A 23,272-nucleotide genomic window follows, 5' to 3' on the forward strand; every position below is an offset into this window, starting at 1 on the left:
TCATAATTTCTGAAATTATGACAAATCGGCATCAGATATTTTAAATACCAATTACAAACTACATTTTATAAGTAATTGAATTACAAATACTAAAAAATATATTTCAATTACCTATATTAATTACAAGTAATTGAAATACTGCCTATAGCTGTTGGTGTATAGCTTACAATATTTTTTCTCTTTTTATAGGTCACATTGTAATCATAATATTTAAAAATATACTGTTATATTTATCAGTGTTTACACTAGATTATTCTCTTTCATTCAGATCATTCGCACAACTCTATGATTACACTCAAATGGATTAACATAGACCTTTTCTTCTTCTTAAAGGTTGAAGAGAAGAAGCCGAAAGTGTGTGAGCTAGAAAAATATTAATTAAAAGGTTTGTGAACTGTTAAACTCCATTCATTTCTTAGGCTGGTTGTTATATGGTCCTCAACTTCATTGGGTATTCATTTCAGTTTAAACAAAAAATGTTGCATGATGCTAAATCGGGGAAATACGGCACCGTTATTGTCTTTTTTTTCTAATTAACATCTAGGAAGAATGATCGTTCTCGAAAGAGGGGTACTCCTGTTAAATCTTAGTATTTTTGTATTTCTATTTTTGTTATAAATACTTTTGTTATACACCAAACATACAAATTCTTTATATCCCTATAGATGCTCTAGATTAGAACTAATTTCTACAAAAGGATTGCCAAAGGTCAAGCGTAATTTGAAAAAGCAAAGACAAATAAAAAGTACAAAGTTTTTTAATTTTATTTAAAAAAAACCTGCGATTTTAACGATAGCTAAAGAAAGATGAATTCGGAGCTAGATGGTAATCAAAATACGTTACCAGATTAAGGTACTAAAATAAAACAGAGCCATTTAAAACAAAAATTCGGGACTAAAACCTCGAATGAGATTCCGCTGCATTCAGAATTTTCCCATATGATCCCGCTCTTATCGCGACAAAACGCTTTATGTCGGGCTAAACTGGATGTACGAAGGCTCCTTTCATCCGATATTATAATGCCGCCGGCAACTCAACTCGATAAAAATCCCTGCCGCGTCCCGATTCCCTCTGGAGACCGTTTTTCAACGAACGAAGTGACACTTCTTTACGCTGTATCGAATCCTATATCTTATTTTTACATTAGAATATTACCGTAATTTTTTCTAGAAAATATGCTTCTGCAACAATCGAGAATAGACTATGATATCGTCAGTCTCTTTTTTGGCTCGGTTATTTCCGCAAAAAATTTGACATTTTCGTCATCAAGATATCAGTGATGGAGTACCAGAAGGATTGAGGCTACAATATAACTTAGAAATGGTGAAAACCTACTTTAAAATCATTTTGTTTTGTCTCAATTAAACTTGCGAATTTTTTAGAATTTCAAGGTATTCGTATTGTCTTCCGAAAAGTGGGTTCATGCCCATTATACTGAGTTACTACTACTTATCTACAGTTTATTTTTTTGGAAAAAATAGCTGAAAGATGTCGTGAATGCTCAGTTATCGAAAATAATTATAGATAAGCAAACGAAAAGCCTAAAAATCAAAAAAGACGCCGTATTTCCCCGATTTCATTCATTCAAGTGCAATGAAAGAATTGTGTGAAAGGATATAAAATTTAGCGTAGACACTGAAAAACAGGACAAAATATTTATAATATGTAACAAACCAAAAGAAAAAAATTGTAAGCCATACACCATCAACGTTGGACAGTATTTGAAGTACTTGTAATTAAGATACTGTCCAATAATGTAATTGAAACTCAAATTATTTTTCAGTAATTCAGTTAATTCTTAAGAGTATACATTTTAATTGGTATTTCAATTATCTGACGCAGTGGTATTTGGTATTAGTGGTATTTTCAAACGATTCTTTTCAAGAAAGTTCTGTGTATTCATTAAGTATGGTAAATGTCTCTAATAAGAACGAGACTTGATCGACTGCAAGTTTGCAATTTCAGACATTTTATTGTTATTGCATCACAACTAAGAGAGAGCTTAGAATGAAAGTTTGATATTTTTTCTAAACTGTCGCATAAAATAAAAGGAGCCCTATTGCCCTAGCCTTAGTAAAAAAATGTATTATTTGCCAGGAAGTAGAGCAACAGATGAGAAGCAAAATCTTGCAATGTATACCTTAGAGGCAAATTACAAAAAAATCGAAGTAATACCTGGGAGTAAAAACTAATAATGATGTTCCTTCAAACAGGGACAGTGATTAACTATATACATAAACAATTATAATATCCAAATATAAAAAATGTGTTCATACAATATAATACAATTATATGCTGGTCAGGACTTCAGAAATATTGTATCCTTTTTCAAGTTTCATTCATTTACTTGATTAAATCTATTCTATTTACATAACCTAACGCCTGACCATATTTTTTAATTTATATTTTAATTAAAAATATTGTTTATTTTCTATTTTGGCCTTCAGATACCCACAGTCAGTCAAGAAATCAAGAGAATTGCAAGGGGTATGAGGAAAGACTCCATTCTCATGAAAATATTGAAATATTGCAGCTTTTGGATACCACCAGAGCAGGACACAGACTCAAAAGAATCAATCCATCTGGTCTTGTGTAGTGTTGTGTAGTGAGGTGCATATATTAAAAAATTCAGCAGTGACATGTATAAATATTATTTCACCAGAGACTGAGTTAGGGCCGATGGGTCCTCCTAGTTATTTACCTAGATTTAAGTTAGCACAAAGACAAACTGTAGGTTAGACGGAAACGACTAGTAACAATGTATTAATTAAATAATAAAAAAAATTGTATTTTATATGTATTTAAAAGTATGCGAGATAGCATTTTGTAAATTGTATTTTAATTAAAGCTAATCATGTATTCTGCCCAGTTCTGTATACCAATAACAAAAACAAATATAATGGACTATTGCCAAACCACAAAATACCATACCATTTTACATTAGTAAAGTGTTACAATAAAATTATGCATATCCCAGCAGGAAAACATATTTATCCAATAAAAGAAAAAAATTAAGTTTACCGTATTAATTAAACATAAAAAGATCAATATTCTTTGGAACTTATTTAATTACAAGGGCGTCATACAAGAAAAGTTTCCGAAGATTGATAAATGACCTGTTCGACAACATCAAAAGAAGGCTATTTATGGAAGGGGGGGGTTTATATTGTCAATTTAATGGGTTTCGAAAGATATGGGATCTTGGGAAAGGGGTGCACTCTCACTTTTTTCAAGAAACGCCGATGCTTTTATTGAATTTACAGCATCCCCAGTAATACATAAACATAAAAGGTTGGGGAAAAAGTTATTTCGGTTTCAAGAAAATGAATTCATATAAATTTCAAACACTAATCAATGATATACGTGTCATTTCGGTCGCCATCCTGCCAACTGAGACTGGACAACTGAGACTTCTGTTTTATATATGTAAGCTTAAAGCCTGTAACTACATTGAAAATCTAAAATGTCTAAAAATTATAAATAGATATTCAAAAATTGTAGTAAAATTGAAAAATATTACATAAAGATAGGTATTTATCATTTTTACTTTCGGCGGGATATTTATTGAGCCATTCGCAGGAAAACGGTGAAACAAAAAGCTCTGTGTATTTTAATATTTATTAGAGTTTTCCATATGTTAGTCAAGATTTATAGTTCAACCTTTCTCATATTCCTACCTTTGGATCCCTCTACCCTTATAAATATCTATTAGTAACAGTAATATCACTTGACCGAAGTTGTAGAATTATTTATTTTTTGTATTTCCTGGTAAATATGTTTTATACAAATGCAATTTTCTTTGTCATCCTTGCAGTAACACCAAGTTTAAAAAGATTCAAGCAAAAATATGTTAGTACAAAAAGGTTACAGATCTATACAGATACTTACACTTAATCAAATGGCTAAATTAGTGTTGCATGATGTCGAAAGAGATTTTTTTTTAAATTTACAATTATGGAGTGGAACAATAACTGACCTGACTGTAGAATAATCTAAAGAGACGATGGAACAATAATAGTCTTTTGTGAGGTTTGTTGAGCACTTGCCATCTTTGATTATTGCAGAATGACCTAAATACAGTAACATTCATCTCGATGGCTGGAATCGTGTTAGAGAAAAAACTGACCAGTATATTTAATACCAAAGATATTCTATCAGTCAATAATTAGTAAAGCTTATTTGGACTTATGTGGCCCAAAAATGGGATTGCACTAAAACATCAAAGCAAATGGTTATCTAAAGCTGCAAAAATAAAGCTTTTCGATTAATTAATAATGCTTATGGTTACGCAATCAGCGAAAAATTGTGGAATAACCTCGAAATAAAATGGAAGTTGTCCAAGATAAAACATGAAAGCATCATAGCAACGTGGAAGTATTACAACTACTAGACAAGCCGGCTTGGTGGCGCAGTGCTAAAGGCGATAAGACGGTCCTCCTACTGCTGCGATAACTGCGGGTTCGAATCCTGCTGGGGTATGGTCGTAAATTTATGTTTGTGACTGTTCTAGGCAAGAGTGTAAAGTCCGACAAGGAAAATGATCTCAGTCACGCCAGTAACCAGGCTGGGTAGAACCGGATGTCTTCTAGGATGATTTCTAAAGTTGGTCACTCGCCAGGAGGTAGGGTTAATGCTGAGAACCGTGGTTCGGAGCTCACGTTAAACTTTAGGTCCAGTTCAGATAAATCCATAGTAGGTAAAAAAGGCTTTAAAATATAATATATATATATATATATATATATATATATATATATATATATATATATATATATATATATATATATATATATATATATATATATATAACTACTAGACAAAGCGGTGAACAAGTGCTAGTGTTGACTTAGATTGATTCGAGAATAAATACTGATGTAATTGCATTAAAGATGATATGAGAAGTTTTGCCTAACCTAAGATAATTTACAACAAACTGAAAACTAGATAAATTCGCCAATTTCAACGACCCAAACATGTATTTTTATGCTATTAAATTACAAACATTATAATGCTGCAAAAAATTGTAAAGTCAACTGAAAGGTTAGCATGAACCCATTTATCATTTGTCTTATTAGGGATATTTATCTATATACAAGCATTCGCAGTCAAGCGATGAAGAAAATAGCTTTGTGTGTTTTAATATTTATTAGTTTTTCCTCTCATATTTTCGTAGCAGATTTATTGTTTTCCTTGGCGCATTTTTTTGTCATCGCATCCATAGAGAACCCTTATTAATAAATTATTCATGCTCTTAACTTTCAAGGCATATAAATCTGGATTTCTTACTCTAAAATAAACAATTTTATGGAGAATATTACATGACAATAAAGTCGTAATAAGTCATAAATCTCTAAATATTATAGATTTACATTTATTTCTTCCCACGGGAAAATAAATTTGCCAAGTATGGTTATACGAAACAAAGAAAGAACGAATTAGTTTTTTCGAAAGAACGAAAAAGGTAAAGAGTTACGTAAGTTTGATACTCTATACGTCCTAGACGTATCCAAGGACGTGACAAATTGCATCTTAAACTTCTTGCAGTAGATGCCGACAAGAAAATAACTTACGTGAACGTAAAAAGGGCATTTCATTTTAGAGTAACAAGTAAATTATCTTCGGAATAGATCTTTACGTGTTTTATTGGAGAATTTATTGGATATTGTTCACCTGGTCGTAAAATATGATTTCTATTTGACAATGAATTTTATATTTAGGTAATATGTTGCTTATTTTAGGTAATTTTGTAAGTATTTGAATTCATATTAAGTTATTTCCAATCATACTCAATTTTGTTCAATTAATTACGTATTATATTATGCTTAATTAACTAATTTGTAACGAATTTGCTCTGTTGTATTTGTATCAATATATAAGCAGTACAAATGTGGGATCATATGTATATTAGTGTTGGGAACAATTGGGAAAAGCGACTATCGACTTTTCAGTAATTAACTATTTTCGGTCCGAATGATTTTATTACTATTTACTATCAACTGTTTCAGTCGATAACTTTTAGTTACTATTTTCGGTTCTACTAGTTCATTCGACTGATTTTTAACAATGTGGCTGTGTCGTCGTAGGCGTGATCTTGAAAGTAATATGCCGAATTTATGCTTATATAGATTTATATGTAATATATGTGGTTTTATGTTTTTTTTTGTAGTTTGCTTGTGCATAACTACATATTGTAAACTAATATAGCAGCATTTAGGAACATTAGTTTTCGAGGACAAAAAAATTAAACAGTAAATGATAAATAGTAAGATACTTTTGACTGGCATAATAGGTAATACTTTTTTGATAAACTTTCGCGATTTTTGCCCAAGCGTCTTGTTTGTCGAACCTTTTTTCCTAAAATCTTGAAAACTAAAATTAGGTTCCAAAGATTTCAGAAATTCCATAAATCCAAAAGATTTGAAGAATTTTTACAGAAGCAGTTGTAATTTTTATTTAAATATTAACCGCAAAGAGGTGAATAAAGTATATTGAATATTTCTAATAAATACATTTTCTGATAGGAAAACTCTACTTTAATATTCAATAATTTATTTTGTTGGCTATTAAGAAAAGCACCACAGTTTTTATTTGTTAACGAAGGGACTATCTTAACAGAGTGTGTTCAACTTTTAAAGCCCATTGAAATAATGACCACCGAGTTATCTGATGAAAGATATCCCAACGATGTCTTTAATTATACGGTTAATAAGATGACCGCAACATTCCATCAAATCCAGGATTTTAACAAGTGAATGGAGAAAAAATGACAATATTGTCTATTAGATGTCATCAATAAAGGACTAGCAATTTTAGAAATGAATGCGATATGCAGCAAATCCACATTTTTAGATCTTAAATTTAAAAAAGCAGGATATGGTATTGCAAATAATGCTGAGGCGATACAAAATGTTATCACAAAAGAGGTATCTTTCATTCTAACTTCAAAAAATATAAATATAGCTCCACAACTCGAAATTCAAGACAAAACTACGGACCAAGAATGTATTGACATCTGGAATTATTTTGATAAAAAAATGACTAGAATGAAAGAACTAATTACTCCAAGTACTGCAGCAAATTTACAGATTTAGCGGTATTTCGAAATTTCATTTATTGGTCGTTTAGAAAACCCATTGGATTTTTGGCAAACCCATAAAATGAAACTACCTGAATTATATCAGTTACACGTAAAATATTCGTCTATACCCGCAACGTATATCCCCTGGGAACGAGTTTTTTCAAAATCTGGGCAAATAATTAAGGGTCGAAGAAATCGCGAGAAAAACGTTGAACATGATAATATTTACAGTAATTTAAAAATATTTCCGTTCAAAAATAAATAAAACTTTTATTTAAAAAGGGTTTGGTAGTTATTGTACGATCATTTTTAGGTTCATCATGGATTACATTTTATTTAGTAGTTATGGTTATTGAAAATATTTAGTTTTAGGTTTTATTTAAGTTGTATTGTACTATTTATATTTATTATGCTATGTTATTTAAAAATAACAATTAATATATTAAAACACGATAAAACATTTGTGGTGTTATTATTCCATTCGTTTTTACACATCCACAGAACATTCAGTATAAAAGTAATCCTACTTATTTTAAAACTATATTATTTATTACAAGATAATAGAAATTAGTAATTTTTTTCCTTTTCTTTTTTAAATTTATCACGTGAATGAATATATATACATCTCTGTCTCGCTTATACTACCATTGGAGAATATAAAGACATTTAAAATTAACTGCTCCAACCATTTATTCCGTCCTTTCCTATCTCACATTTTATATAGACAAGAATTCATAGATCTTCGTCTGACACCACGAATGTAAAAAATAACAGTCGAACCGTCGAATCACTATATATTTTCTTAAATTAAAATAAAATTAGACTACATAAGCTAAAGTAAGCATTAAACACTTGTACCCTATACAATATAATATGGTTTAGTTCGCTTTTATCTTCTGATTTCCTGCGTGTTGTCCAGTAGCTGTCTTACTTCTACGTTGCTGTGATTTAACAACTCTTAATTTCAGTTCTCTGTTGTAATCTGTTGGTTATTGATGAAATAATAAATGCCACATACTTGGAAAATATTGTAATGCTATGAAAATCACATATATAATGCTAGCTAGCGAATTCACAAAAAGGTTGTAAAATTAATATATCCGAGTTTTATTCCCAATAAATTCAAACTTCAAAAAAAGATCTTTTATATGTAAACCATTTGGAGCAGGGTAAAGTAATAAATAAATAAGTTTTCATATAATGATTATGATATTGCCGTGATCGACATCGGCCCTTACAGTAAAAACTCAATATCCCCAGCTATATTAAACATAGCGTCCATAAAAAAACTTATTATGAGTTCCAAACACCACAGCACAAAAATTAATGTGACAGACAAGCAAAAAGACTACTCAAAGGTCAGCGTCCGACATCGTTTATCATCACTGTTCTGGATATTTATCGATCGTCCGGATCAGTAGTTATACTAGCAGGAAACGTTTTTAGATCTAAAATATGTTCCGATGTTCAGAAAAGGTCAAAACGAAAATACAAATTGAAAAAATATGTTTTCTGCATTCGTACTTCGACATACTTGAAAAAGCTTTCTTTGTAACTTAATAACATTAATGAAAAAAAAACACAAATGAATTTACTTTCGTTAATTTTTATTTTTCAAGCTTGTGTCCAATTATTTATATTGTCACTTGCCTATTGTAATTATCGTGTGGCCTCTTCACTGTTGTCTCCGACAGCTATAATCGCAATATCATCAGCAAATGTAGCTATCGTAATATTCTCCATTTGCGGTATATCACAAGTGTAGAGTAGATAAAGCATTGGCCCCAGTACACTTCCTTGTGGTACACCTGCTTTAGCTTTTTTTATTGTAGAGTAAACTTCTTCTTGTTTAACTCTAGAGATTCTGGCTGTAATGTACGATTTTAGTAGTTCGGTGTGTTGTTTTGATAACATTTTCTGTAGTTTATGAACAAGGCCTTCATGCCAAACCTTATCAAAAGCTTGTGCTACATCTAAGAATATAGCTAAGCATACTTTTTTACTTTCGTCGGCTTTTTCAATAACATCTGTTATTCTGTGGACCTGGTCAATTGCTGACTGCTTGTTAATAAACCCAAACTGATGTGTTGGTATTAGGTTTTTTCGCTCTATGTTTGTTTTTATTCTTTTCAACAGGAGTTTTTCAAAAACCTAAGATATTACTGGCTGCAGTGATATAGGTCTATAGACTTTTATTTCGTTTGGTAACTTTCCAGGTTTTGGGATCATTATAATTTCATCATTTAATTTATCTAAATGCGGTATTGACCAAGTTGATGAGTTTTACAATTCCCTTTCTTGCTAGTTTTTGTAGTAATTCTCCTGTTATTAAATCATAGCCTGGTGATTTCCTGGGATTAATGTCAGTTTTAATAAACTTGGTTAGCTCTTTCGGCGTGACTAATTCAATCATCGAATTTTCAACTTCTATGTCCGGCAAATTATATTCCATATTAGTTTCGTTTGGTTTGAAAGCTTTTTCTAGATATTCAAGAAATGCTTCTGCGTCTTGGTGATCGAAAATAGGAAATAAAAATAAAACTTATCTACACATATTTTTCTTTTAGTATATTTTGACCAATTATTTTTTCAACATTTCGCCATTTTTTCTGACCCAAAATTGTTACAATTAAGTGAAGAAATATTTTTCTGCTTTGCAGTGTCAAAAAGTAGAAAAAACACCGAAAGGTTAGTGTCGAACATCATTTCTCATTCTCCTTGTCTGGATATTTATCGGGTCCTTCGTACAGAGCCCGTTTTTTATGTATCTCAATGTTTGGTAAAACATTTATTACATTCTTTGTTACATATTACATAAACGAATATATTCGAGTTTTATTCTTGCACAAAAAAGCCACTGTTCAAATACAGAACAAGCAAAACAAATTATACACAACAACAAAACTTTGTATGTTCTTTCGGATTTTTTTGTATCGTCAAAAACAAATCTAAACTAAAAACATATTTGTTGGCTTTCATATCATCCATTTCGATGTTACTTTTTTCACATTTTTTGGAAGCATGTTGCTATATAAAGTTGTTATTTTTCGTTTCAATTTAAAATTAAATAAAGTGAAATGGTATTTTTTTATAAAGAAAATAAATGAATTAATTTTAAAGGGATATCTTAAATATTACCACCATTGAGTGAACATAAGTGTTCGTAATTAGTAAGAATTAACAATAGATACTCTCCACAGAGAATATGTCAGTGTTAAGTATACATTATACAATAACTTTAAATCTTATAAATGTTCATTTTCCCATACTAAACGTACTAGGAAAATGCTCTATCCACTTACCCACATTACCAACAATGCCATTCTTATATTAGAAACAGACGACAGAAATTCCATTAAACTCGCAAACATGATTTCTGGGTAAACAAAGTCATGTTGGCTTCACGTACATTTTACTGTATAAGCACCTAACAGAAGGTATACGTACCAAAGAAGCCAAAACTGTATTTCTCTAACGTATAAAAAGTACCGTTTACAAAAAATGGTCCTGGGATATACACACAATTTCTATGTTTCTTTAGGGACCTTCCTTAAAAGTGAAAGTAAATATCTTGCAGCTTGCAGGGTTTCGGGAAATGAAATAACCCTCCTCGATCGGGATTTCTTATCGGGGAAGGGGTCCGAGATAGAGCGAGACAACAATCATTCGGTGTATGCGAATAAAATTTCAGATAACCTCGGATGATGAAGGAAAAGGAAGTAAAGAAATCTGAAAGGATCTACGACACGCCATGTATAAGAATAATAGAAATAGTGTTGAGAAAATACAAATATATCTTTTCGATATACGAAAGTGATCTAGGATACGTGTTTCAGTACAATATTTTTAATATAAGCAAAAGAAAATACCTATATACCGTTATTTTTTGCTAGTTTCTATTTTACGTATTTTTTTTATTACTTAATTATTACATTGTTACTAGACGTTTCGACTAACGTACAATTTGTCTTCATAACTTAAATCTAGGTATATAAGCAGAAGTACCCATCGGCCCTATCTTAGTCTCTGATAAAATAACGTTTATACATGTCACTGCTGTATTTTTTATTACATGCACCTTAATACACAACACTACACAAGATCAGATGGTTTGACTCTCTTGAGTCTGTGTCTGTTTGTATCTGGTGGTATCCAAAAGCTGCAATACTTCAATATTCTCTTGAGAATGGAGACTTTCCTCATACCCCCTTGCAATTCTCCTGATTTCTTGACTGACTGTAGGTATCTGAAGGTCTCGATGTAGGTGATCAGTCCTATAGTATTTGGGTACGCCCACAATACCTCTCAGGACTTTGTTCTGAAAAATTTGTATTTTATTTATTTAACTCTTTGCAGAACATCCCCATAATTGAACTCCCTATGTGCATATATGTTTTAATATTTGCTTATATAATAGTAATTTATTATGTACTGAAAATTGTGATTTTCTTCCAATTAGCCAGTACATTTTCTTATATTTCAATTCCACTTCTTTTTATTTTCTTCTTTATATGTTCCTCCTAGTGAGATTTTACCTCAAGATTCATTCCGAGATATTTAGCGTTGTTGCTGTATGGAATGATTCTATAATTCAAAATATTTGATCAATAATTCACCAAGTATATCGAATCTTACTATGACTACTGATAACACTGCTATACTTACTATTGAAAATAATAGCTAAGAACCAATTATAAAACTGCAACAACAACAAAACTGATTCGCAGCAAAACATGAGGAAAGACTCCACTGTTCAGGCCAAAGTGCAACTCTTGGATAACACTGAACTAGAACGCAGACTCAAATGAACCAATTAGAGACTAAGTAACAATCTAAAAAAAGTTGCAGCATAGAAGTCGTTTGTAGCCGTAATATAATATAAAATAAGAAATCAATCAATTCATCAATTATATTCCATTAAATAATACAATTAACCTGTGTATACACATTAGGATGCACTAGTAACATATGTCCAGAACTGTTCGTATGACCATAAGTTATCTTTTATCGTATGCTTTTAACTCAATGGGCCCTAATTCAATGGAAACCATTATTCCAATTGCAGGAAATAATCACCAACATCAATTATATTGGCCTTCTACAGGAAACATTAGAATAATTCGAAATAATTAGTCCCATATATCATTAACAAAATCATGATAAAAGATCTAATACCGAAATATCTTGAAAAGCTTTTCATTTTTCATAATTTCTAAATTTATAGAGTTGTTTGTTGCATCTCTAACTATACGTTATATGAATCACAGAAGAACTGACACACATATGTCATATTTATTGTATATAATGGGTTAAATTTAGTTTGATATTTTAACTGATGACTAGACAGACACAGTTTGTAAAAATAAATCATGTATATTGAGATATAACCTCGTAATATTACTAAAAATATGGTACATTAAGATATAGATGAAAGAAAGCATATGTGAATTGAAATAAATACAATAATTGGTACATATAATGTCTATCAACAATAAATATTGGTCTTACGTAATAATGGTTTATCTGACGAGTAATTCGATATATATTAGCATGTACTGCCAATAGGTAGTATGTTATTTATCTTATTTAAATAATAATAATAATTAACTATAATATAATTTACTATAACCAAAAAGATAATTTTACATCAGTCAAATTCTCATACATTTTGTCATTACTTTAATAACTTAAGATGGGGTCCATAGTTCTTGGTTGCAATAAATGGTAGCTAATAATAATGAATATATAGAATTATAGGTTTTTACGTTTTGGCGAGAATTGGCCAGATCAAATGCTTAGATTCCAACTAATTCTTGATGAATTACCTTGGCTTATCTATAATGGCTTAACTGATGCTAGTTAATTTACATAACATAATAATTAAAATCATATATTCAACATATATTCGTAGATTCGAATAAGATTAATAATGATGGACTATTCATATATCTTAAAAACAGTGTTAAATTATCGATCATTAAAAAATCACTAATTGTAATACAATTTATAAAAGCTCCTTGAAAGAGGAAAATTAAATTAATAATATAATAACATATGTTGTCTTATACATTTTGTGTTCAATAAAAAATAGTTGTTTTAATTGTTGTTTCATTGAGTGGATTGTTGATAAAACCAACTTTAAGTCTTTTAAAAATCACAAGGAACAGAGAAAAAAATACATGGAATCAATATAGAACATCGAAGTAGATGGGATGGGCATAGATAGGGGGAGGATAGGAAAGTGATACTGACAAAATATAGAGTAGAAGAGAGGAGAAAACAAAAGAGGAAAGACAATAAATTCAACAAGGTGAGATGGAAGAAAAACAGAAAAAAGAACAAACGGTAAAAATCTGAAAAGTGTAGATAAGTAAGAACTTTAGGAACAATATGAACAAATTAAGTTAGATATATTAGCACATACACCAAAAAAGTGCTACAAATAAACCAATTTTGGAAATACATCTACACAGTTTATAGAGTCAATTCTAGTTAATCCAAACTCTAAAATGCACCCTATATATATCTCATCACAAAAGTGTAGATAATGGCAATAGAGAATATACGAGAGTTAACGAATAAGAAGTAAGTAAGAACTTTAGGAACAATTTTAACAAATTAAGTTAGACATATTAGCACATACACTAAAAAAGTGCTACAATAAACCAATTTTCCTAACTCTAAAATGCACCCTATATATATATCCCAATGTAACACACCTCTAAGATTGATTCTCCTGATGAGCCAACACTGACGTCAGGTTAACGTCCATTGTAAATTGCGATGTATTGTTAAATTGTTTCAGATGTGATGTCCACCGCACGGTGTCATATCCTGGTGCTTTGCGGGTTTGTACCTATTACCGGCCTAATTGGCTTTGGTAATTATTGCAGGTAATATGATCGATCCCTTCAAGATAAAATATTTTGATAACAAATATCCATTGTGGTATTTTTTCGCTATTAGGCTAGATTTATTGTTTCAATCTTATCCTTCAGATAGCATTTTCATGATGAATGGCATAGTCAAGCTTATGAATATATTATTCATTATTCATGTATCTTTATGGGATAACGCAATTTAACTTATAATAAACTAGCTTTATTCAAAAGCATGAAAGCAATTTTTTGATATTTTATTAAGCTACTGTAATATTCATTCTATGAATTCATCATTTAATGTCTCCAGACAAATGACAATAGTTCGGTGTTTCATTTTCGTAAAGAATGTGTGATATTTATATCAATTTTGAGGAAGTTGTTTATTCCTCATGCATCTGCAAACGCCCAGATGAGGTTAGTAACTTTTTAAAGAATATTCTATTATGCGTGCTCACTCAGAAGACATCTTTAATTAATTCTGTAGATGATAGTCTTCTGGATGATCGTCGTATTTGTTTATAATGGTAGTTTAGATTTTTTATTCGAATTTGAAGACTCGAACAGAAGAAACTAGTTATGCTAAAGTTAGTAATAAACTTATAACCTATACCAGTTTGTGTGGTTTGATTCGCTTCATTCTTCTGATATCCTGCCTGTTGTTCAGTAACTCTATTGCTTCCATGTTTCTGTGATATAGCAACCTTATGTCATATTTTAAGGGATTATGTAGTTATGTAGCGATAAGAATTGATAATTAATCGTAGAACATTGTTTTGGGTGCGTTGGATTACTAGTTGGTTTGATGTCTTAGTGCAACCCCATATATGCACCAATAAGTCCAAATTGGTTTTATGGTTAAAGCAATCTTTTTGAATCAAATTGTATTTTTCGACTAACTAGTACAGCTCTTCAGTCCAAAAATATTATGCAAACATTATCCGACTATTGATTCATAAGTTTGGAGTTTATTCTCAAATTATTGACGCCTTTTTCTGTGGATTTTTTACTGATATCAACATTACCCCTTTTATAGCAATGAAACAACAATCAATAACTTGGACAGGAAGAAGCAGCGTCATTATACACCCCTATAAAGGTATTGTGGTGGTATCTTAGGAGGCTTTGATATATTGAAATTTATCAAATAGTTTTAACAATTGAATAACTTCAAAACACGTGTCGTTTTTCCGTCGTTGAATTGAAAGGTTGCCAGAAAAAGTCTTGACTAACAGCATAATGCTCTGAAAAATAATAATGTACCTAATTTTTCACAACGAAACCTTGAATTTAGAAAAAAAAAGTCGGTCAAAATTAATTAGTTGTCATCATAAATTATAGGAGATATTTCTTTATAGGTGATGTTTCTTAGTACGTAAACAACAGTATAAAAGTGACGAAAAAATACGAAATAGTACTAGGTACTCGACACCTGGTGACGATAGAGAAAATAAAATGACTCCAACTTGAAACAACAATGAACAAAATTATATAGAAAATTAGAGATCCTTCAATAGTACTGATATTATAAATATCTCAATGAGAAAACATCATTCGGACACATGTACTAACAGGTGTGGAACGTATATATCAAAGAAAATGACTTTATTGTTTTTTGAAGTATTATCTATGATGATTCTCCATTATCCCTGATATGCGGTAATTAAAAAAAAGTCATTTGGTGCCAAATCAGGACTGTCGGAGGTCTTAACAGGCGGGTAAAGAGGCCACTAAGAGGTAGTTGTTGCAGGCGATGTTTAAGAGTTGTTAAGAGATGTTAAGTTAATTGTCTTTGATTGATCTTTTCTTTGAAGCTCATATGCCTAGATCCAAAATTTTGATTCACTACGATTGTATTTCTTGACCGCTTCATTCTACCAATAGACAAGAGCATTATTTTAAGCTTTTTCCAAATTATGGGTGAACAAAGGTATATTACAAGTAAATCTTTATGTATATTACATTTATTGAGGCTCGTCATACTAATGACTTAATCTGACGGTAAGTCGCATAGTGATCTGCAGTATCATTTCTCGCACAATGTCAATCTTTCTGGCATTTTTTTGATAACATCTATCAATCTACAATACTGAATTATAAATTAATTTATAACTACATTTCATTTGTACTTGGATTAATTCACAAGCAAGACGAATGCGATATAAAATGCATCAATATGTATTCTTCAGTTATGAAATTGTAATAACTTAAGCTATAGTTTATACTAAAGGTATACACTTTATACAAGTTCGTATGGTCTCGTTCGCTTCAATCTTCTGATGCTGATCCTGCGCGTGGTCCAGTAGCTGTTCTTAGTTGGTTACGTAGCTCTAGGCATTGGTAATTAATCGAAGAATTTTGTTTTGACAGTGTTGGATGACTACTTGATTTGAATGTTTAGTGCAACTCCATATTTGCATCCCATGCAAGTCCAAATTGGCTTTATGATTGTCCGATAAATCGATGTTTTTGATTTTAGATCAAGTTGATCTTCCGACTATCTAGAATGGTTGTTTTATTTTGCTTCTAATGTGTTTTGCTTTTTATCTAACATGATGTTTCCAGTTTGATCTACCGTCAACATGCATGCCGAGGTATTTAGCTGATTCTGCTTGAGGTATCCAGCATCTATTGAGTGATATAATTAAGTTTTTACTATTTTGCCGCAATGCAAAATTGACACAGATATGTCGTTTGCCATAATTGTATCGTCAGCAAACGTTCCAAATAGTGTTTCTTTTGTTGTATCTCAGCAGTGTAGAGCAGATACAGGAGAGGTCCTAAGACACTATCTTGTGAAACTCCAGCCGAAATAGTTTTAAATGACGAGAACCCCATCTCATGCGAGACTCTACATTTTCTTCCGAAAAGATATGACTCCAGTAATTGACAATAGTTACGCGGGAACGATTTGCTCATTTTATAGATTAATCCCAACTGAACTGGCATAATTTGAATAATCTAATTTACGACTTTTCTGCGTGAGCGATTTGTATTCATAATTAAATACGTTATACTAATATTTCACAGTGACTTCTTCATCAAAAGTCAAGGTAAGTTGATCAATGCATTATTGTGTTGATAATACATGTTGAAAGTGGTCATAGATCATTAGACGAAAATGTTCACAAGTTAACTTTACTTTTTCACTGAGAGAAAACATTTTAGTCACTGTAGACGATACAAGTTGTCATTTGAATATCACCAATTACTTCCAAGGCTTAAAATACAAATAACAACCCTCGTATAAACTAACACAGACATGTTAAATTAATGTTTATTACAAGAAAAACATCCGGCCGAAAATACGAGAACCCATAACCAAAATCTTGATCACGAAATAACCAGCCCTGGAATTTACACCTTTCCGCGCAATTAAACCTGCCATCTGAAAGATTTATGCTCGCATCATCTGAAAAATAATTCCAGGAAGAAAAAAACGTAGTTTATTTCCTCCTTTGGGCGTCTCGTGATTTTCTGTTCGTCACATATTCCTTACGTGACTAAATATTTGTGAACCTTATCATCATAAAAGCAAAAGCAAATCGGAAAAGATATTATATTTACTCGGAGAACGTGTATTTACCATATATTTCTCAATATATGTAACTTTTAAAATTGTGTCTATATTTTCGGGGCAAATCTGCGATATAGGCTAAACCACTAAAATATTTGTATAATAAAAAAATTAAAAAAAAAATATTTTCATTAAAATTACATACAAAACGATCAAATAATGTTTTTCTTTAGTCGATTAATATTAAAAAAAAACACAAAAACTAAAGTATACATATAGAGTAACAAGAGAAATATTTAGTGCACTTACTACTTAGAGAATATTAAAACCAAATCCAAGCAGCATGAATGAGATATCTTAGAAAATGTAGAAGAGTATATAGAATGATTAGAAAGGATAATCATCATAATAGAAAAAAGATCAGACAAGATGGACTAGAAAGTCAGGACAGATAGAAGAAGGTCTCGAGAAAGAAAGAATTGTAATGAAAAGTAGAGCAAAATGAAGCAAGACCTGAAGATACCGGTGAGATTCTGCAGAAACGTCGTCAAAACAGTAAAGATTCTGTTAAGAACCTACTATAATCTATTGAACAGCGGATATATATAAGAGGGTGGTTCAAATATGATGGAGACAAACGCTGTAGATGGCGCCCATGTATATTTAGTAGTTTAGTGTAGTGGCTTGAATATGTGATAGTTGGGTCCCTTACGAATAGTGTGGCATAGTTTTCGTTGGAAGCGCACGTTTCAAGCGCGTGTTAGGACCATGAGTTAACGTCAAGTGTCGACCGCTGTAGCGCAACGTATTGGCATTCGTTTTTTAGCCCGAGAAGGCGTTAAAAAGATGGAAATTTATCTGCATGTACGAAATCAGTTGGGTAGTGAGTGCCTGAGGCTGCCGTGTTTAAAGGCATTCATTCAAAGGAGGCCGCGAAACGGTCGAGAATGAGCCGCATGATTATCGACCGCGAACCAGCATCACTCCAGACAACATTCGCCGCGTAGAACAACTCATTTTGGAGGACCGTAGGTTGAATCGATATTGGTAGTGTAGAGTCTATCATAATGAACACCTTCAATATCGCAAAATAATGGCGCGATGGGTTCTTAAACGGTTGAAAGTTTGCTGCTGCTTGCTGACGCGATACGAGACGGAGGGGAACGGTTTTTTAACGCGAATCTTCACCACAGACACGACATGGGTACATTATTACAAAATAATAGTAATTAATAAGTAACTTCCGAAAGCAAGCTGTCGTCTAAAGAATAGAGGAAGAAGGAGGAAGGGGCGCCAGTCAAACTGAAGCCAACCAGGTCCGCGGGTAAGGTTCTGTGTGCGGTGTTCTGGGACTGGCTGGGCATGCTATACGTCGATTTCTTGTGCACCCAACATACCATTGATGCTGCATACTACTTTAACTCTCTGAAAACACACGTTAAACCTGCTTATCGCTCGAAACGAAGGAGCAATCTAGCACGAAGTGCGATTATTCTCCAGGATAACGCGCGCCCTCATACCGCGCGTCTCACGCTTGATAAAATAGTGGAATTAGGGTGATAGGTTCTGGAAAACCCCCCCTACAGTCCGGATTTATCAGCCTTTTATCAAAACCACATGTATGAACAACTGAAAGAAGTCCTCGGAGTTCAAAGATTCTACACCGACAATGAGGTAAAGAAGTTTGTGCGCACATGGCTGTCCGAGTTGCCCAAGGAACTCTATTATTTGTCTCGGTCATATTTGAAGCACCCTCGTATGTCAATTTTTTTAAATGTATGTATGTATGTATGTATGTATGTATGTATGTATGTATGTATGTATGTATGTATGTATATATATATATATATATATATATATATATATATATACAAAATTGACATAATATTCCTATATATAATTACATTTCAACTTTGTTTGAATATTTACTAGACTAAGTCTTGCTACAGAAAAAGTTCGTGAAATAATTTGAACGACTTAAAATCAATAAACGAACCAATGTCTACTACTCGCTGTAAGATCTTCGTAATAAAACTTTAAATTTACTGAAAAAATCTCTCAGAACTAATTTACAATCTTTATATATCAAGTTTACGTTGCAGAAATAAAATTGAGATCAACATATTCGGATGAATACTACAGCAGTGCAGTGTTTTTTAGTGGTTTAGCCAATTTTAAAAGCGTGTTGATTGTTAGACAATATTAATAATATGTGTATAACGACTAACCTATAGCTTTTCATGGACTAGTTGCTTCATTCGCAATATATAATTATAATCGAAAATATTTCGCAATACAAAATTAAAAACGCATCTATCGATGCGTTGAAATGTTGGCTAAACTGATTTAAGATAAAGAAACCGAGACTATACAATTCAATTCTATAATTTAATCAAGGTTTTCATTGCGGTTTATAAATATGTCATCACTAGTAATTACTTACATTTTTCTATATATTGTTGTAATTGCTAAGGTAGGTAAGTTACTCACCTGTAAAAAAAGAAAATATAATTAGTTAATCAGTTCATAAGATAATTAGTTTTAAATAACCGTAAATTACCAAAACTAAATAATTTTTATAAACACGGATATTTCTAAAACATATTGTATATGTAAATATAATAATAATATCAGATGAATTTTTGATTTTTATGTTAGATAATTTTCAATATTAATTAAATTAAAAAATAAGACGGCTTGGTGGCGCAGTGGTAAAGGGGATGGTACTGTCCTCCTACTGTTGTGATAGCCGCGGGTTCGAATCCTGCTGGGGCATGGTCGTAAATGTATGTTTGTGATTGTTTAACATTTGTGAATGTTCTAGGCAGAAGTGTAAAATCCAAAAAGGAAAATGATCCCAGTCACGCCAGTAACCAGGTTGAGTAAGACCGGGTGTTTTCTGGGATGATTTCTAAAGTTGGTCACTCGCCAATCGATAGGCTTAATGCTGAGGATCGTGGTTCGGAGCTCACGTTAAACTTTAGGCCTAGTCCAGATAAACCCATAGTTGATAAAAGGAGACTTTAAAATATATATTAAAAAAATAATAAATTAAAAAATACCTGCAATATCGTCACCGTTGTCGGTGAATATAAAGTAAAAATATAAAATTTTTCTTTACGTAAAAATACATAGTACACATATTACAAGTAGTTCGTGTGAACAGGCAATGTTTCTTGATGTTTTTTTTACTAATTATTAATTTCTTCGCAGACCGTTGGTACCCTTAGATTTTTGGGGATGTCTTAATTTCCAATGTACCCTGGGGCGTTAACAATGCTATGAAGAGCTTCGTAGTGGTAATTTTGGGCCATGTTAATATTAAATTTATTTATGTAACCCCATAATTACGTACCATAAGTATACAGTTGCTTCAATATTTGCTTATATAATAACTTTTTTATTGTGCAGTTCTAATTGGGATTGTCGTCAAAGCAACCACGATTTTTTTAAACCTCATAAAAGTTTTGCTCGTTTATTTTTAACATGCTTTTTACCTTTTAAATTAACATCCGGTGTCATGCCCAAGTATTCAGCTATGTTCGTATACAGAATTATTCTAGAACCAATTATACCTGTCAGGTACTACACCTTTTGTATGTGAATTTCGTATTGATTTTATTCCCCATTTTTAGCCCGCTCAGTAATGTTAGTGGCAAATATAACCATTGTTACTATTCTACATTAGAAACCATCAATAAAGAATTCGATTGTCTTATTCCAGCATCTTCTTCACTGCGACACTATTTTTAAGGCATAATAACTTTCTGGACATCATTGCGAGTCATCAAAAATTAGGCTCCAACACGAACAATATTCTTGATTCTGATGGAGAACAATTATGAACAGAAAAGAAAAAGTTTCTTTAAAATATACACACGAAACGCTAAAACGATGTAGAGCAGAAGGCTCTATGATGACCTATTCAAGAGCAATGAAACAAGAAAAACATGAAAGATACAATGGATGAGTGGACAAGGAAAGATAATTAATATATTAAGCCATAGAAGCACATAATAATGTAGAGAATGAAAGGTTTTATGGAAGCTTGGGAAGACACAAGAAAAATCTACAGAGACGGACTGACATAAAGAGAATGAGAGAGCCGGAGAGCATCTTTTTGGGGTACAGGTTTATACTAAACAACCTTATAAGATGTTAAGCACTTAATTCATAAACCGATAGTAACTCTTCCCAGTTCTTCCATTTTAAAAAGTAGAATCAGCTAAATACCTCGACATCCATCTTGACGGTAGAGTAAATTGGAAACATCATGTTAGACAATACCCAACTAGTAATCCAACGTACGCAAAACAAAGTTCTACGATTAATTATCAATGCTTATCGCTGCGTAACCAACGAAGAGATTCGATGACCTCGAAATCAAATGGATTTATGAAGTTATCCAAGATTTCGCCTTAAAACATTAAATAAAATTGTTAAATCAAAGCAAAGTGGAAGCAATACAGCTACTGAACAATACACAGAAAATCAGAAGATTGAAGAGAACTTCAGATTAAGTAGCTAATTTTATGTTAATTTGGGAAATAATCTTCTTCTTTTTACACTGGCGCAAGTGCAACTCAGCAATAGTAACAAATTAGTTTGTAAAATATCATTATACTAAGCATATTAACGTAGCAAGATGTAATTAATTGAGAAAATTAAAACAAAATACACAATTGGAATAAATTTTATGAATAGTTCCGAATCGATTGTTAATTATAATACCAACTACCAATAAAAACCAATAGATTTCAAAATAATTAAATTGCATGCTTATTAACAAACGTGCCTATCTATCTATTGTAATTTACGTATTAAACATAATATGTTACAAATTAAATATGTCCCAGTATCCGGCAATTAATTAAAACCTTTAACATACTTAAAACCAAAAACATATATTGTCGCGACAAAGGTATTTCAGGCATTTGTAAAGCGGATGTATTGTCGTTCCGATGCAAACCATAGTCAATCAAATTGCAATGAAAAAGGTCGATCAAGCTTTTGCCTATAAATGCAAAAATCTGCAGCGGTGTATATTTTCCATTTCACTGGGCGTTTGCTTCGTTTTCAATTATTTAACAGACTTATTTAACAGAAACGATTGTATATTTCATTTATAAAATTCATAGAATTAAATACAATCATTGATAAATATTTCTAAAATATAAATAAATACGAGTTATATTAATTGATTGTTTGTTTTTTGTTTTAGAATTATTTTTTAATACATATTTTAAAGTCTTCTTTTACCATCTATGGGTTTATCTGGACTGGTCCTAAAGCCTAACGTGGGCTCCGAACCACGGTCCTCAGCATTAAGCCTACCGACTGGAGAGTGACCAACTTCAGAAGACATCCCAGAAGACATCCGGTCTTACCCAGCCTGGTTACTGGGTGTGATGATAGGTCCAGTCCGGATAAACCCTCGCTGGTAAAAAGGAGACTTTAAAATATAAAAAAATTCTGTAGGATATTATGAAATATTGATATGTTATTTGCAACATTTACAAGTAAATCATGCATAGCACATTTAAATAATCTGCATTTAGTTATCTTTATTATTTACTGATTTTATGTGTTTGCTTACATAGTTTGTCGGATACCGTTGTGTACATTTGATGAAATTTAGAAAAAAAACACTAGTTTTTATTGATGATGGAGGAACTGAGGAAATTATAACTAACTAGCGACTCGCCCCGACTTCGCACGGGTGCAATGCTGATACTAAATTAAATACACTACAGAAAAAATATGAACGTTGTATATAAAAACATAGCGGCCCGCTCCGACTTT

General features: G+C 31.7%; 1 protein-coding gene and 1 long non-coding RNA gene across 3 annotated transcripts in view; one reads left to right on the plus strand and one right to left on the minus strand.

The window, feature by feature from the left end:
* sm (heterogeneous nuclear ribonucleoprotein L) overlaps positions 1-23,272 on the minus strand; it is a 500,688-nt gene that overhangs the window by 191,615 nt on the left and 285,801 nt on the right. The window lies entirely within an intron of this gene.
* Positions 16,459-18,361, plus strand: LOC143197984 (uncharacterized). The gene is made up of 2 exons (XR_013006125.1): positions 16,459-16,663; positions 16,726-18,361. It is a non-coding gene; the product is annotated as an uncharacterized LOC143197984 (long non-coding RNA).

This window comes from Rhynchophorus ferrugineus, unplaced genomic scaffold (assembly GCF_030347505.1).
Source record: "Rhynchophorus ferrugineus isolate W39M unplaced genomic scaffold, kcgeb_rfMv2 rfM6, whole genome shotgun sequence".
NCBI classification, from domain to species: Eukaryota; Metazoa; Arthropoda; class Insecta; order Coleoptera; family Curculionidae; genus Rhynchophorus; species Rhynchophorus ferrugineus.